Here is a 17,028-nt window from a genome sequence, read left to right as displayed (position 1 = left end):
GCAGAACACTCTGCCTTAGGGGATTTGGGGACCCATGAAATGCTGGCTTAGGTGATTGTGGGGGCCTAGAAACCTCTAGCTTAGGTGATTGTGGGGCCAGTACACTCTACCTTAGGCGAATGTTGGGTCCCGGGATGCTCTAGCTTAGGTGATTGTAGGGCGTCAGGAATCTCCCCTCAGGTGATTATGGGGTCCCAGAAAACTCTAGGTGAGTTGTTTGTGAAGGTCCATGAAACTACCTTAGGTGATTACGGGGGCCAGGGAACGCTAGCTTGCATGAGTGTGGGTGCCCAAGGAACTATACCTTACTGCTTCTAGGGGCAGAGGGAACTAGCTTAGGTGATTGTGAGGCCGGGATCCACTATGTCAGTGATTGTGGTTGCCCCGTAAACTCTACCTTCGGTGGTTGTGGGGTCCCAGGAAACTGTACGTTAGTTGATTGTGGGCCAGGGACCTCTGCCTATTAGTTGACTGTGGGGCCCCAGGAAACTAGACCTTAGGTGATTGAGGTGGCCCAGGAAACTGGACTGTAGGTGACTGTGAGAGCCAAGAAACTTGACCTTACTTGACTGTGGGGGCCCAGATTATTGAACCTTAGGTATTTTGGGACCTGAGGTGTTCTAGCTCAGGTGATCCCAGGGGACTTGGGAAAGTCCATGTTAGGGGATTGTGAGGGCTCAGGAAACTGTACCTTAGGTGTTCGTGGGGAACCATGCATATGGACCTTAGGTGACTGTGTGAGGCCAGGACGTCCGCCTCAGTTAATTTTGAGGGGGCCAGGAAAATCTACCATAGGTGATTACGGGGGCCCAGCAATCTCTACCTTATGTGGATGTGGAGTACAGGAAGTTCACCCTTAGTTAATCACCTCATCCTGAAGTGACTGAGGGAGCCACGATAATCTACGATAGTCGGTCGTGCGGGGCCTGGATTGTCTACCTTAGTTGACGAGGACCCCCAGGAAACTTGCCTTAGGTGATTGTGGGGCATTAGGGAACTCCCCCTTAGGAGACTGTAAGGCCCTATGAAGATCAACCTTACGTGATGGGTCCCAACTCACCTGGAAAGTCAGCCTTAGGTGATCTTGGGGGGGGGGGGTGGTGGTGAGGTTAGGAATCTCTACCTTTGGTGATTGTGTGGGCCCAGAACACTCAACCTTAGGTGATGGTGGGGGGCCAGAATGGTTTACCTTAGTTGACTGGCTCATGGAGGGGCTAGGAACTTCTACCCTGTTGTTTGTGAGGACACTAGCTTAAGTGATTGTGGGGGTCCATGAAATCACCCTTAGAAGATAGTGGGGGCCTGGGAAAATCTACCTTATTTGATGATGGGGGCCTAGGAAACTATACCTTAGGTGATTGTGGGCACCTGGGAGATTCAACCTTAAGTGATTGTGGGACCCATAAAGTCAACCTGAGGTGGCAGTGGGGTCCCAGGAGACTCTTCCATGGTGGTTGTGGAGACGCTGAACATTGGACCTTAGGTGATTGTGGGAATCCAGGAATCTCTACTGAGGAGATTGTTGGCCAGAGAAAGTCTATCTTATGTGTTTGTGGGGTCCCCCAAAACTTGACCTCAGGTGATTATGAGCCTGGGAAACTCTACCTTAGGAGACGATGGTGGACCAAGAACCTCGGCACTAGGAGATTGTGGAGGCCCAGGAAACTCCTTCTTGGTGACTGTGGGGACCCTGGAAGCTCGAGCTCTGGAGCTCGTGGAGCTCGTGGAGGTGCTGGAAACTTGACTTCGGTGATAGTGGGGCCCCCAGAGACTCGACCTTAGGTGATTGTAGGGGAATATATATCTATCTTAGGTTATTGTGGCAGGACAGGAAACTTGACCTTAGTTGATTGTGGGGCCAAAGGACAGGAAAATTCTGCCAAAGGTGATACTGGGATCCATGAATTTTGACCTTAGACATTGTTGGGGCCCAGGACACTCGAACTGAGATGATTGGGGGGACCGGGAGGGTGTAACGTAATTGATTTTGGGAGGGCATCAAATTCTACCTTAGTCGACTTTGGGGACCCAGGAGACTCTAGGTGATTGGGAGCCCAGAAAACTCTTAAGTTATTGTGGGGGCCCAAGAAACACTAGCTCAGGTGATTGTGCTTCTTAGCTTGCCCTGTCTTCATGCATTGTGGGGTGCCTTGAAATTCTTCCCTATGGGATTGTGGGGGCGAAAACCAATTATGTAGGTGATTGTAAACCCAAGAATACCCATCTTAGGTGATTGTGGCCTCTTGAAACTCTGCCGTATGTGACTGTGTGGGCCCAGGAAGGCTACCTTAGATGATTGTTACAAGAAATTCTACCCAGGAAAGGCTATACTAGTGGTCCCAAACTGTCCGTTATGTGATTGTAGTGGGCCATAAATCTCTTCCTTAGGTGATTGTATCCCTAGGATACCCTACCTTAGGTGATTTGGGGTTCTTAAACACTTGAGCTTAGCAGAGTGTGGACACCCAGTAAAATATCTTAGGTTATTGTGGGCCCAGGAAATTCGAGCTCAGGTGATTATAGGAGCAGGACATTCTGCCTTAATTCCCCGTGGGGGCCATGGAAGTATAAGAGTGATTTTGTGCCCTAGGAAATCTTACTTTACGTTACTTAGGAGGCCCAGAAACCTAGCTTATGTGATTCTTGGGGGCTCGTGATACCCTACGTTAGGTGATTTTGGGGGTCTCTGGAATTCTACCTTAGGTGATGGTGGGGGCTCAGAAAATCCTTGTGGATGTGACTGTGGCACCCTGGAAACTCTAGCTTAGGTGATTCGGGGGGCCCAGGAGTCTCTATGTTCGGTGCTTTCGGTCTCAGGCAAGTCTAGCTTTGGTGATTGTGGAAGCAAAGGTAGTAGCTTATGTGCTTGTGGGGGCCCAGGAAAGTCTACCTTAAGTGATTTTGATGGCTTGGGAGCTTCTACCATAAGTGATTGTGGGCCGAGAAGTCTCTCCCTTAGGTAATTGTGGGTCCCAAAAGTATTAGTTAGGTGACTGTGGGCCCAGGAAAGACGGCTTTAGGTGAGTGTGGGGCTCCAGGGTGTGGTACCTTAGGTGAGTGTAGTCCAAGCAAACTATACCATAATTGATGGTGGGGACCCAGAAAACTCCACCTTAGGTGATTTTGAGGGTCCAGATAAAACCTAACTTAAGTGATGCTTAACTTCTTTGATTGTGGGGGCCCAGGAACTCTCGGCTGGCGGGGGCACCAGGAAATTCTAGTTTAGGTGATTGTGGGTACTCCGGAAAATCTATTTTAGTTCATTGTGGGGGTCCCAAAATTCTACCTTAGAATTGATGGTAGGGAGTGCAGAACATTCTGCCGTAGGGGATTGTGGGAGCCCAGGAAAGTCTAAAGTAGGTGATTGTGGCCCAAACTTTACCGAGGTGGACGTGGTGGGCCAGAACGTCTAGCTTAGGTGCCTGTGAGCCTAGGAATGTCTAACTGAAAGGAATCTCTAGCTAGGCAATTGGGCCAGGTAACTACCACAGGTGATAGTGAGGGCCCAGGAAACTCTCCCTTAGGTGTTGCGGGCCCGGAAAACTCTACCTCGGGTGGAAGTGATCCCAGGAAACTACCTTAGGTGATTGTGGGCTCCGGAGACTCTTACCTTAGGTGATTTTGGTGGGACTAGGACTATTTACCTTCAGTGAGTGTGGGCCTAAGAAACTCTAGTTCCGGTGATCGGTGGTTGTGGACCAAGGAAATTCTACCTTGGGTGATCGTTTGGCCAAAGGTAATTGTACCTTAGGTGACTGTGGGGACCCTAGAAAATCTACTGTGATTGTGGTGCCCAGGAAGCTCTAGTGTACGTGACTATGTGGGCCCTAAAATCTCGACCATAGGTGATCATGGTGGTTTGGGTAACTCTAACTTAGGTTATTTTGGTGGCCCAGGAACCCTTTCTGAGTCGATTGAGGGGCACAGGGAATTTACCTTAGTTGATTGGGGAGGTGTACCAAGAAAGGTCTAACTTAGGTGATTGTAGGGCCAGAAACCTCTAGCTTAGGTGATTGTTGGTGCCCAAGAAACTCTACCCTATGGGAGTGCGGAGGGCCAGGAAATTCTGTGTTAAGTGATTGTGGGGGACCAGGATAGTCTCCCTTAAGTAATTCTGTGGGGTTGAAAGCTTATTACGTTAGGTGATTGTGACCTCAGGAAAAGCTAGCTATGGTGATGGTGGGGGCCCAGGAAACTCTACCTAGGTGATGTGGGTGCCTGGAAGTTCTGTGCAAGCAATGGTGGGGGCCTAATCAAATCTACCTTTAAGGCATTATGAGGCCCTGGAAACTCGACCTAGGTGTTGGGGCGTTCAGGAAACTATACCTTACGTGATGACGGTAGCTGAGGCAATTCAGTGTAGGTGACTGTGGGTGCACAAGGGAGGTCGAGCTGCGTTGATTATGGGGCCAGGGTACTCCACCTTAGGTGATTGCGGGGGCTTGGAAAACTCTACCTGAGGTGTTGTGGGCTTCAGAAGTTCTCTAGTGGGTGAACATGGCCTAAAGTCTACCTGAGGTGATTGTGGGGTTTCAGGAAACCCAGCCTTAGGGGATTGTGTGGTCCCAAGGAACTCTACATTAGGTAATGGTGGGAGCACAGGAAACTCTAACTTAGGTGATCTGGGGAGTCAGAAACTCGATCTGAGGTCACTGAGGGGAGCCGGGAAATAATACCTTAGGTGATTGTCGGAGCCCAGGAAACTAGTATGTGTTTTTGGGGGGCCAGGAAACTCTCCATTAGGTGATTTTTCGAGACCCCTATCTCTAACTTAGGGGATTTTGGAGGCCCAGGAAACAAATCCTAGGTGACTGTGGGTGCCCAAGAAACTATACCTTAGGTAATTATGAGGGGGCCTGGACATTCTACCTTATGTGTTTGTAGAGGCTCAGGAAATGATCTTAGTTGATTTGGGGGGCCTAGGAGCCTCCAGTTTAGATGATTGTGAGGTCGCAGAACACTCTGCCTTAGGGGATTTGGGGACCCATGAAATGCTGGCTTAGGTGATTGTGGGGGCCTAGAAACCTCTAGCTTAGGTGATTGTGGGGCCAGTACACTCTACCTTAGGCGAATGTTGGGTCCCGGGATGCTCTAGCTTAGGTGATTGTAGGGCGTCAGGAATCTCCCCTCAGGTGATTATGGGGTCCCAGAAAACTCTAGGTGAGTTGTTTGTGAAGGTCCATGAAACTACCTTAGGTGATTACGGGGGCCAGGGAACGCTAGCTTGCATGAGTGTGGGTGCCCAAGGAACTATACCTTACTGCTTCTAGGGGCAGAGGGAACTAGCTTAGGTGATTGTGAGGCCGGGATCCACTATGTCAGTGATTGTGGTTGCCCCGTAAACTCTACCTTCGGTGGTTGTGGGGTCCCAGGAAACTGTACGTTAGTTGATTGTGGGCCAGGGACCTCTGCCTATTAGTTGACTGTGGGGCCCCAGGAAACTAGACCTTAGGTGATTGAGGTGGCCCAGGAAACTGGACTGTAGGTGACTGTGAGAGCCAAGAAACTTGACCTTACTTGACTGTGGGGGCCCAGATTATTGAACCTTAGGTATTTTGGGACCTGAGGTGTTCTAGCTCAGGTGATCCCAGGGGACTTGGGAAAGTCCATGTTAGGGGATTGTGAGGGCTCAGGAAACTGTACCTTAGGTGTTCGTGGGGAACCATGCATATGGACCTTAGGTGACTGTGTGAGGCCAGGACGTCCGCCTCAGTTAATTTTGAGGGGGCCAGGAAAATCTACCATAGGTGATTACGGGGGCCCAGCAATCTCTACCTTATGTGGATGTGGAGTACAGGAAGTTCACCCTTAGTTAATCACCTCATCCTGAAGTGACTGAGGGAGCCACGATAATCTACGATAGTCGGTCGTGCGGGGCCTGGATTGTCTACCTTAGTTGACGAGGACCCCCAGGAAACTTGCCTTAGGTGATTGTGGGGCATTAGGGAACTCCCCCTTAGGAGACTGTAAGGCCCTATGAAGATCAACCTTACGTGATGGGTCCCAACTCACCTGGAAAGTCAGCCTTAGGTGATCTTGGGGGGGGGGGGTGGTGGTGAGGTTAGGAATCTCTACCTTTGGTGATTGTGTGGGCCCAGAACACTCAACCTTAGGTGATGGTGGGGGGCCAGAATGGTTTACCTTAGTTGACTGGCTCATGGAGGGGCTAGGAACTTCTACCCTGTTGTTTGTGAGGACACTAGCTTAAGTGATTGTGGGGGTCCATGAAATCACCCTTAGAAGATAGTGGGGGCCTGGGAAAATCTACCTTATTTGATGATGGGGGCCTAGGAAACTATACCTTAGGTGATTGTGGGCACCTGGGAGATTCAACCTTAAGTGATTGTGGGACCCATAAAGTCAACCTGAGGTGGCAGTGGGGTCCCAGGAGACTCTTCCATGGTGGTTGTGGAGACGCTGAACATTGGACCTTAGGTGATTGCGGGAATCCAGGAATCTCTACTGAGGAGATTGTTGGCCAGAGAAAGTCTATCTTATGTGTTTGTGGGGTCCCCCAAAACTTGACCTCAGGTGATTATGAGCCTGGGAAACTCTACCTTAGGAGACGATGGTGGACCAAGAACCTCGGCACTAGGAGATTGTGGAGGCCCAGGAAACTCCTTCTTGGTGACTGTGGGGACCCTGGAAGCTCGAGCTCTGGAGCTCGTGGAGCTCGTGGAGGTGCTGGAAACTTGACTTCGGTGATAGTGGGGCCCCCAGAGACTCGACCTTAGGTGATTGTAGGGGAATATATATCTATCTTAGGTTATTGTGGCAGGACAGGAAACTTGACCTTAGTTGATTGTGGGGCCAAAGGACAGGAAAATTCTGCCAAAGGTGATACTGGGATCCATGAATTTTGACCTTAGACATTGTTGGGGCCCAGGACACTCGAACTGAGATGATTGGGGGGACCGGGAGGGTGTAACGTAATTGATTTTGGGAGGGCATCAAATTCTACCTTAGTCGACTTTGGGGACCCAGGAGACTCTAGGTGATTGGGAGCCCAGAAAACTCTTAAGTTATTGTGGGGGCCCAAGAAACACTAGCTCAGGTGATTGTGCTTCTTAGCTTGCCCTGTCTTCATGCATTGTGGGGTGCCTTGAAATTCTTCCCTATGGGATTGTGGGGGCGAAAACCAATTATGTAGGTGATTGTAAACCCAAGAATACCCATCTTAGGTGATTGTGGCCTCTTGAAACTCTGCCGTATGTGACTGTGTGGGCCCAGGAAGGCTACCTTAGATGATTGTTACAAGAAATTCTACCCAGGAAAGGCTATACTAGTGGTCCCAAACTGTCCGTTATGTGATTGTAGTGGGCCATAAATCTCTTCCTTAGGTGATTGTATCCCTAGGATACCCTACCTTAGGTGATTTGGGGTTCTTAAACACTTGAGCTTAGCAGAGTGTGGACACCCAGTAAAATATCTTAGGTTATTGTGGGCCCAGGAAATTCGAGCTCAGGTGATTATAGGAGCAGGACATTCTGCCTTAATTCCCCGTGGGGGCCATGGAAGTATAAGAGTGATTTTGTGCCCTAGGAAATCTTACTTTACGTTACTTAGGAGGCCCAGAAACCTAGCTTATGTGATTCTTGGGGGCTCGTGATACCCTACGTTAGGTGATTTTGGGGGTCTCTGGAATTCTACCTTAGGTGATGGTGGGGGCTCAGAAAATCCTTGTGGATGTGACTGTGGCACCCTGGAAACTCTAGCTTAGGTGATTCGGGGGGCCCAGGAGTCTCTATGTTCGGTGCTTTCGGTCTCAGGCAAGTCTAGCTTTGGTGATTGTGGAAGCAAAGGTAGTAGCTTATGTGCTTGTGGGGGCCCAGGAAAGTCTACCTTAAGTGATTTTGATGGCTTGGGAGCTTCTACCATAAGTGATTGTGGGCCGAGAAGTCTCTCCCTTAGGTAATTGTGGGTCCCAAAAGTATTAGTTAGGTGACTGTGGGCCCAGGAAAGACGGCTTTAGGTGAGTGTGGGGCTCCAGGGTGTGGTACCTTAGGTGAGTGTAGTCCAAGCAAACTATACCATAATTGATGGTGGGGACCCAGAAAACTCCACCTTAGGTGATTTTGAGGGTCCAGATAAAACCTAACTTAAGTGATGCTTAACTTCTTTGATTGTGGGGGCCCAGGAACTCTCGGCTGGCGGGGGCACCAGGAAATTCTAGTTTAGGTGATTGTGGGTACTCCGGAAAATCTATTTTAGTTCATTGTGGGGGTCCCAAAATTCTACCTTAGAATTGATGGTAGGGAGTGCAGAACATTCTGCCGTAGGGGATTGTGGGAGCCCAGGAAAGTCTAAAGTAGGTGATTGTGGCCCAAACTTTACCGAGGTGGACGTGGTGGGCCAGAACGTCTAGCTTAGGTGCCTGTGAGCCTAGGAATGTCTAACTGAAAGGAATCTCTAGCTAGGCAATTGGGCCAGGTAACTACCACAGGTGATAGTGAGGGCCCAGGAAACTCTCCCTTAGGTGTTGCGGGCCCGGAAAACTCTACCTCGGGTGGAAGTGATCCCAGGAAACTACCTTAGGTGATTGTGGGCTCCGGAGACTCTTACCTTAGGTGATTTTGGTGGGACTAGGACTATTTACCTTCAGTGAGTGTGGGCCTAAGAAACTCTAGTTCCGGTGATCGGTGGTTGTGGACCAAGGAAATTCTACCTTGGGTGATCGTTTGGCCAAAGGTAATTGTACCTTAGGTGACTGTGGGGACCCTAGAAAATCTACTGTGATTGTGGTGCCCAGGAAGCTCTAGTGTACGTGACTATGTGGGCCCTAAAATCTCGACCATAGGTGATCATGGTGGTTTGGGTAACTCTAACTTAGGTTATTTTGGTGGCCCAGGAACCCTTTCTGAGTCGATTGAGGGGCACAGGGAATTTACCTTAGTTGATTGGGGAGGTGTACCAAGAAAGGTCTAACTTAGGTGATTGTAGGGCCAGAAACCTCTAGCTTAGGTGATTGTTGGTGCCCAAGAAACTCTACCCTATGGGAGTGCGGAGGGCCAGGAAATTCTGTGTTAAGTGATTGTGGGGGACCAGGATAGTCTCCCTTAAGTAATTCTGTGGGGTTGAAAGCTTATTACGTTAGGTGATTGTGACCTCAGGAAAAGCTAGCTATGGTGATGGTGGGGGCCCAGGAAACTCTACCTAGGTGATGTGGGTGCCTGGAAGTTCTGTGCAAGCAATGGTGGGGGCCTAATCAAATCTACCTTTAAGGCATTATGAGGCCCTGGAAACTCGACCTAGGTGTTGGGGCGTTCAGGAAACTATACCTTACGTGATGACGGTAGCTGAGGCAATTCAGTGTAGGTGACTGTGGGTGCACAAGGGAGGTCGAGCTGCGTTGATTATGGGGCCAGGGTACTCCACCTTAGGTGATTGCGGGGGCTTGGAAAACTCTACCTGAGGTGTTGTGGGCTTCAGAAGTTCTCTAGTGGGTGAACATGGCCTAAAGTCTACCTGAGGTGATTGTGGGGTTTCAGGAAACCCAGCCTTAGGGGATTGTGTGGTCCCAAGGAACTCTACATTAGGTAATGGTGGGAGCACAGGAAACTCTAACTTAGGTGATCTGGGGAGTCAGAAACTCGATCTGAGGTCACTGAGGGGAGCCGGGAAATAATACCTTAGGTGATTGTCGGAGCCCAGGAAACTAGTATGTGTTTTTGGGGGGCCAGGAAACTCTCCATTAGGTGATTTTTCGAGACCCCTATCTCTAACTTAGGGGATTTTGGAGGCCCAGGAAACAAATCCTAGGTGACTGTGGGTGCCCAAGAAACTATACCTTAGGTAATTATGAGGGGGCCTGGACATTCTACCTTATGTGTTTGTAGAGGCTCAGGAAATGATCTTAGTTGATTTGGGGGGCCTAGGAGCCTCCAGTTTAGATGATTGTGGGGTCGCAGAACACTCTGCCTTAGGGGATTTGGGGACCCATGAAATGCTGGCTTAGGTGATTGTGGGGGCCTAGAAACCTCTAGCTTAGGTGATTGTGGGGCCAGTACACTCTACCTTAGGCGAATGTTGGGTCCCGGGATGCTCTAGCTTAGGTGATTGTAGGGCGTCAGGAATCTCCCCTCAGGTGATTATGGGGTCCCAGAAAACTCTAGGTGAGTTGTTTGTGAAGGTCCATGAAACTACCTTAGGTGATTACGGGGGCCAGGGAACGCTAGCTTGCATGAGTGTGGGTGCCCAAGGAACTATACCTTACTGCTTCTAGGGGCAGAGGGAACTAGCTTAGGTGATTGTGAGGCCGGGATCCACTATGTCAGTGATTGTGGTTGCCCCGTAAACTCTACCTTCGGTGGTTGTGGGGTCCCAGGAAACTGTACGTTAGTTGATTGTGGGCCAGGGACCTCTGCCTATTAGTTGACTGTGGGGCCCCAGGAAACTAGACCTTAGGTGATTGAGGTGGCCCAGGAAACTGGACTGTAGGTGACTGTGAGAGCCAAGAAACTTGACCTTACTTGACTGTGGGGGCCCAGATTATTGAACCTTAGGTATTTTGGGACCTGAGGTGTTCTAGCTCAGGTGATCCCAGGGGACTTGGGAAAGTCCATGTTAGGGGATTGTGAGGGCTCAGGAAACTGTACCTTAGGTGTTCGTGGGGAACCATGCATATGGACCTTAGGTGACTGTGTGAGGCCAGGACGTCCGCCTCAGTTAATTTTGAGGGGGCCAGGAAAATCTACCATAGGTGATTACGGGGGCCCAGCAATCTCTACCTTATGTGGATGTGGAGTACAGGAAGTTCACCCTTAGTTAATCACCTCATCCTGAAGTGACTGAGGGAGCCACGATAATCTACGATAGTCGGTCGTGCGGGGCCTGGATTGTCTACCTTAGTTGACGAGGACCCCCAGGAAACTTGCCTTAGGTGATTGTGGGGCATTAGGGAACTCCCCCTTAGGAGACTGTAAGGCCCTATGAAGATCAACCTTACGTGATGGGTCCCAACTCACCTGGAAAGTCAGCCTTAGGTGATCTTGGGGGGGGGGGGTGGTGGTGAGGTTAGGAATCTCTACCTTTGGTGATTGTGTGGGCCCAGAACACTCAACCTTAGGTGATGGTGGGGGGCCAGAATGGTTTACCTTAGTTGACTGGCTCATGGAGGGGCTAGGAACTTCTACCCTGTTGTTTGTGAGGACACTAGCTTAAGTGATTGTGGGGGTCCATGAAATCACCCTTAGAAGATAGTGGGGGCCTGGGAAAATCTACCTTATTTGATGATGGGGGCCTAGGAAACTATACCTTAGGTGATTGTGGGCACCTGGGAGATTCAACCTTAAGTGATTGTGGGACCCATAAAGTCAACCTGAGGTGGCAGTGGGGTCCCAGGAGACTCTTCCATGGTGGTTGTGGAGACGCTGAACATTGGACCTTAGGTGATTGCGGGAATCCAGGAATCTCTACTGAGGAGATTGTTGGCCAGAGAAAGTCTATCTTATGTGTTTGTGGGGTCCCCCAAAACTTGACCTCAGGTGATTATGAGCCTGGGAAACTCTACCTTAGGAGACGATGGTGGACCAAGAACCTCGGCACTAGGAGATTGTGGAGGCCCAGGAAACTCCTTCTTGGTGACTGTGGGGACCCTGGAAGCTCGAGCTCTGGAGCTCGTGGAGCTCGTGGAGGTGCTGGAAACTTGACTTCGGTGATAGTGGGGCCCCCAGAGACTCGACCTTAGGTGATTGTAGGGGAATATATATCTATCTTAGGTTATTGTGGCAGGACAGGAAACTTGACCTTAGTTGATTGTGGGGCCAAAGGACAGGAAAATTCTGCCAAAGGTGATACTGGGATCCATGAATTTTGACCTTAGACATTGTTGGGGCCCAGGACACTCGAACTGAGATGATTGGGGGGACCGGGAGGGTGTAACGTAATTGATTTTGGGAGGGCATCAAATTCTACCTTAGTCGACTTTGGGGACCCAGGAGACTCTAGGTGATTGGGAGCCCAGAAAACTCTTAAGTTATTGTGGGGGCCCAAGAAACACTAGCTCAGGTGATTGTGCTTCTTAGCTTGCCCTGTCTTCATGCATTGTGGGGTGCCTTGAAATTCTTCCCTATGGGATTGTGGGGGCGAAAACCAATTATGTAGGTGATTGTAAACCCAAGAATACCCATCTTAGGTGATTGTGGCCTCTTGAAACTCTGCCGTATGTGACTGTGTGGGCCCAGGAAGGCTACCTTAGATGATTGTTACAAGAAATTCTACCCAGGAAAGGCTATACTAGTGGTCCCAAACTGTCCGTTATGTGATTGTAGTGGGCCATAAATCTCTTCCTTAGGTGATTGTATCCCTAGGATACCCTACCTTAGGTGATTTGGGGTTCTTAAACACTTGAGCTTAGCAGAGTGTGGACACCCAGTAAAATATCTTAGGTTATTGTGGGCCCAGGAAATTCGAGCTCAGGTGATTATAGGAGCAGGACATTCTGCCTTAATTCCCCGTGGGGGCCATGGAAGTATAAGAGTGATTTTGTGCCCTAGGAAATCTTACTTTACGTTACTTAGGAGGCCCAGAAACCTAGCTTATGTGATTCTTGGGGGCTCGTGATACCCTACGTTAGGTGATTTTGGGGGTCTCTGGAATTCTACCTTAGGTGATGGTGGGGGCTCAGAAAATCCTTGTGGATGTGACTGTGGCACCCTGGAAACTCTAGCTTAGGTGATTCGGGGGGCCCAGGAGTCTCTATGTTCGGTGCTTTCGGTCTCAGGCAAGTCTAGCTTTGGTGATTGTGGAAGCAAAGGTAGTAGCTTATGTGCTTGTGGGGGCCCAGGAAAGTCTACCTTAAGTGATTTTGATGGCTTGGGAGCTTCTACCATAAGTGATTGTGGGCCGAGAAGTCTCTCCCTTAGGTAATTGTGGGTCCCAAAAGTATTAGTTAGGTGACTGTGGGCCCAGGAAAGACGGCTTTAGGTGAGTGTGGGGCTCCAGGGTGTGGTACCTTAGGTGAGTGTAGTCCAAGCAAACTATACCATAATTGATGGTGGGGACCCAGAAAACTCCACCTTAGGTGATTTTGAGGGTCCAGATAAAACCTAACTTAAGTGATGCTTAACTTCTTTGATTGTGGGGGCCCAGGAACTCTCGGCTGGCGGGGGCACCAGGAAATTCTAGTTTAGGTGATTGTGGGTACTCCGGAAAATCTATTTTAGTTCATTGTGGGGGTCCCAAAATTCTACCTTAGAATTGATGGTAGGGAGTGCAGAACATTCTGCCGTAGGGGATTGTGGGAGCCCAGGAAAGTCTAAAGTAGGTGATTGTGGCCCAAACTTTACCGAGGTGGACGTGGTGGGCCAGAACGTCTAGCTTAGGTGCCTGTGAGCCTAGGAATGTCTAACTGAAAGGAATCTCTAGCTAGGCAATTGGGCCAGGTAACTACCACAGGTGATAGTGAGGGCCCAGGAAACTCTCCCTTAGGTGTTGCGGGCCCGGAAAACTCTACCTCGGGTGGAAGTGATCCCAGGAAACTACCTTAGGTGATTGTGGGCTCCGGAGACTCTTACCTTAGGTGATTTTGGTGGGACTAGGACTATTTACCTTCAGTGAGTGTGGGCCTAAGAAACTCTAGTTCCGGTGATCGGTGGTTGTGGACCAAGGAAATTCTACCTTGGGTGATCGTTTGGCCAAAGGTAATTGTACCTTAGGTGACTGTGGGGACCCTAGAAAATCTACTGTGATTGTGGTGCCCAGGAAGCTCTAGTGTACGTGACTATGTGGGCCCTAAAATCTCGACCATAGGTGATCATGGTGGTTTGGGTAACTCTAACTTAGGTTATTTTGGTGGCCCAGGAACCCTTTCTGAGTCGATTGAGGGGCACAGGGAATTTACCTTAGTTGATTGGGGAGGTGTACCAAGAAAGGTCTAACTTAGGTGATTGTAGGGCCAGAAACCTCTAGCTTAGGTGATTGTTGGTGCCCAAGAAACTCTACCCTATGGGAGTGCGGAGGGCCAGGAAATTCTGTGTTAAGTGATTGTGGGGGACCAGGATAGTCTCCCTTAAGTAATTCTGTGGGGTTGAAAGCTTATTACGTTAGGTGATTGTGACCTCAGGAAAAGCTAGCTATGGTGATGGTGGGGGCCCAGGAAACTCTACCTAGGTGATGTGGGTGCCTGGAAGTTCTGTGCAAGCAATGGTGGGGGCCTAATCAAATCTACCTTTAAGGCATTATGAGGCCCTGGAAACTCGACCTAGGTGTTGGGGCGTTCAGGAAACTATACCTTACGTGATGACGGTAGCTGAGGCAATTCAGTGTAGGTGACTGTGGGTGCACAAGGGAGGTCGAGCTGCGTTGATTATGGGGCCAGGGTACTCCACCTTAGGTGATTGCGGGGGCTTGGAAAACTCTACCTGAGGTGTTGTGGGCTTCAGAAGTTCTCTAGTGGGTGAACATGGCCTAAAGTCTACCTGAGGTGATTGTGGGGTTTCAGGAAACCCAGCCTTAGGGGATTGTGTGGTCCCAAGGAACTCTACATTAGGTAATGGTGGGAGCACAGGAAACTCTAACTTAGGTGATCTGGGGAGTCAGAAACTCGATCTGAGGTCACTGAGGGGAGCCGGGAAATAATACCTTAGGTGATTGTCGGAGCCCAGGAAACTAGTATGTGTTTTTGGGGGGCCAGGAAACTCTCCATTAGGTGATTTTTCGAGACCCCTATCTCTAACTTAGGGGATTTTGGAGGCCCAGGAAACAAATCCTAGGTGACTGTGGGTGCCCAAGAAACTATACCTTAGGTAATTATGAGGGGGCCTGGACATTCTACCTTATGTGTTTGTAGAGGCTCAGGAAATGATCTTAGTTGATTTGGGGGGCCTAGGAGCCTCCAGTTTAGATGATTGTGGGGTCGCAGAACACTCTGCCTTAGGGGATTTGGGGACCCATGAAATGCTGGCTTAGGTGATTGTGGGGGCCTAGAAACCTCTAGCTTAGGTGATTGTGGGGCCAGTACACTCTACCTTAGGCGAATGTTGGGTCCCGGGATGCTCTAGCTTAGGTGATTGTAGGGCGTCAGGAATCTCCCCTCAGGTGATTATGGGGTCCCAGAAAACTCTAGGTGAGTTGTTTGTGAAGGTCCATGAAACTACCTTAGGTGATTACGGGGGCCAGGGAACGCTAGCTTGCATGAGTGTGGGTGCCCAAGGAACTATACCTTACTGCTTCTAGGGGCAGAGGGAACTAGCTTAGGTGATTGTGAGGCCGGGATCCACTATGTCAGTGATTGTGGTTGCCCCGTAAACTCTACCTTCGGTGGTTGTGGGGTCCCAGGAAACTGTACGTTAGTTGATTGTGGGCCAGGGACCTCTGCCTATTAGTTGACTGTGGGGCCCCAGGAAACTAGACCTTAGGTGATTGAGGTGGCCCAGGAAACTGGACTGTAGGTGACTGTGAGAGCCAAGAAACTTGACCTTACTTGACTGGGGGGGCCCAGATTATTGAACCTTAGGTATTTTGGGACCTGAGGTGTTCTAGCTCAGGTGATCCCAGGGGACTTGGGAAAGTCCATGTTAGGGGATTGTGAGGGCTCAGGAAACTGTACCTTAGGTGTTCGTGGGGAACCATGCATATGGACCTTAGGTGACTGTGTGAGGCCAGGACGTCCGCCTCAGTTAATTTTGAGGGGGCCAGGAAAATCTACCATAGGTGATTACGGGGGCCCAGCAATCTCTACCTTATGTGGATGTGGAGTACAGGAAGTTCACCCTTAGTTAATCACCTCATCCTGAAGTGACTGAGGGAGCCACGATAATCTACGATAGTCGGTCGTGCGGGGCCTGGATTGTCTACCTTAGTTGACGAGGACCCCCAGGAAACTTGCCTTAGGTGATTGTGGGGCATTAGGGAACTCCCCCTTAGGAGACTGTAAGGCCCTATGAAGATCAACCTTACGTGATGGGTCCCAACTCACCTGGAAAGTCAGCCTTAGGTGATCTTGGGGGGGGGGGGTGGTGGTGAGGTTAGGAATCTCTACCTTTGGTGATTGTGTGGGCCCAGAACACTCAACCTTAGGTGATGGTGGGGGGCCAGAATGGTTTACCTTAGTTGACTGGCTCATGGAGGGGCTAGGAACTTCTACCCTGTTGTTTGTGAGGACACTAGCTTAAGTGATTGTGGGGGTCCATGAAATCACCCTTAGAAGATAGTGGGGGCCTGGGAAAATCTACCTTATTTGATGATGGGGGCCTAGGAAACTATACCTAAGGTGATTGTGGGCACCTGGGAGATTCAACCTTAAGTGATTGTGGGACCCATAAAGTCAACCTGAGGTGGCAGTGGGGTCCCAGGAGACTCTTCCATGGTGGTTGTGGAGACGCTGAACATTGGACCTTAGGTGATTGCGGGAATCCAGGAATCTCTACTGAGGAGATTGTTGGCCAGAGAAAGTCTATCTTATGTGTTTGTGGGGTCCCCCAAAACTTGACCTCAGGTGATTATGAGCCTGGGAAACTCTACCTTAGGAGACGATGGTGGACCAAGAACCTCGGCACTAGGAGATTGTGGAGGCCCAGGAAACTCCTTCTTGGTGACTGTGGGGACCCTGGAAGCTCGAGCTCTGGAGCTCGTGGAGCTCGTGGAGGTGCTGGAAACTTGACTTCGGTGATAGTGGGGCCCCCAGAGACTCGACCTTAGGTGATTGTAGGGGAATATATATCTATCTTAGGTTATTGTGGCAGGACAGGAAACTTGACCTTAGTTGATTGTGGGGCCAAAGGACAGGAAAATTCTGCCAAAGGTGATACTGGGATCCATGAATTTTGACCTTAGACATTGTTGGGGCCCAGGACACTCGAACTGAGATGATTGGGGGGACCGGGAGGGTGTAACGTAATTGATTTTGGGAGGGCATCAAATTCTACCTTAGTCGACTTTGGGGACCCAGGAGACTCTAGGTGATTGGGAGCCCAGAAAACTCTTAAGTTATTGTGGGGGCCCAAGAAACACTAGCTCAGGTGATTGTGCTTCTTAGCTTGCCCTGTCTTCATGCATTGTGGGGTGCCTTGAAATTCTTCCCTATGGGAT

Source organism: Balaenoptera ricei, chromosome 2, assembly GCF_028023285.1.
Source record: "Balaenoptera ricei isolate mBalRic1 chromosome 2, mBalRic1.hap2, whole genome shotgun sequence".
Lineage (NCBI taxonomy): Eukaryota > Metazoa > Chordata > Mammalia > Artiodactyla > Balaenopteridae > Balaenoptera > Balaenoptera ricei.
The sequence above is the reverse complement of the archived record's forward strand: the minus strand, read 5'-3'. Positions refer to the sequence as shown.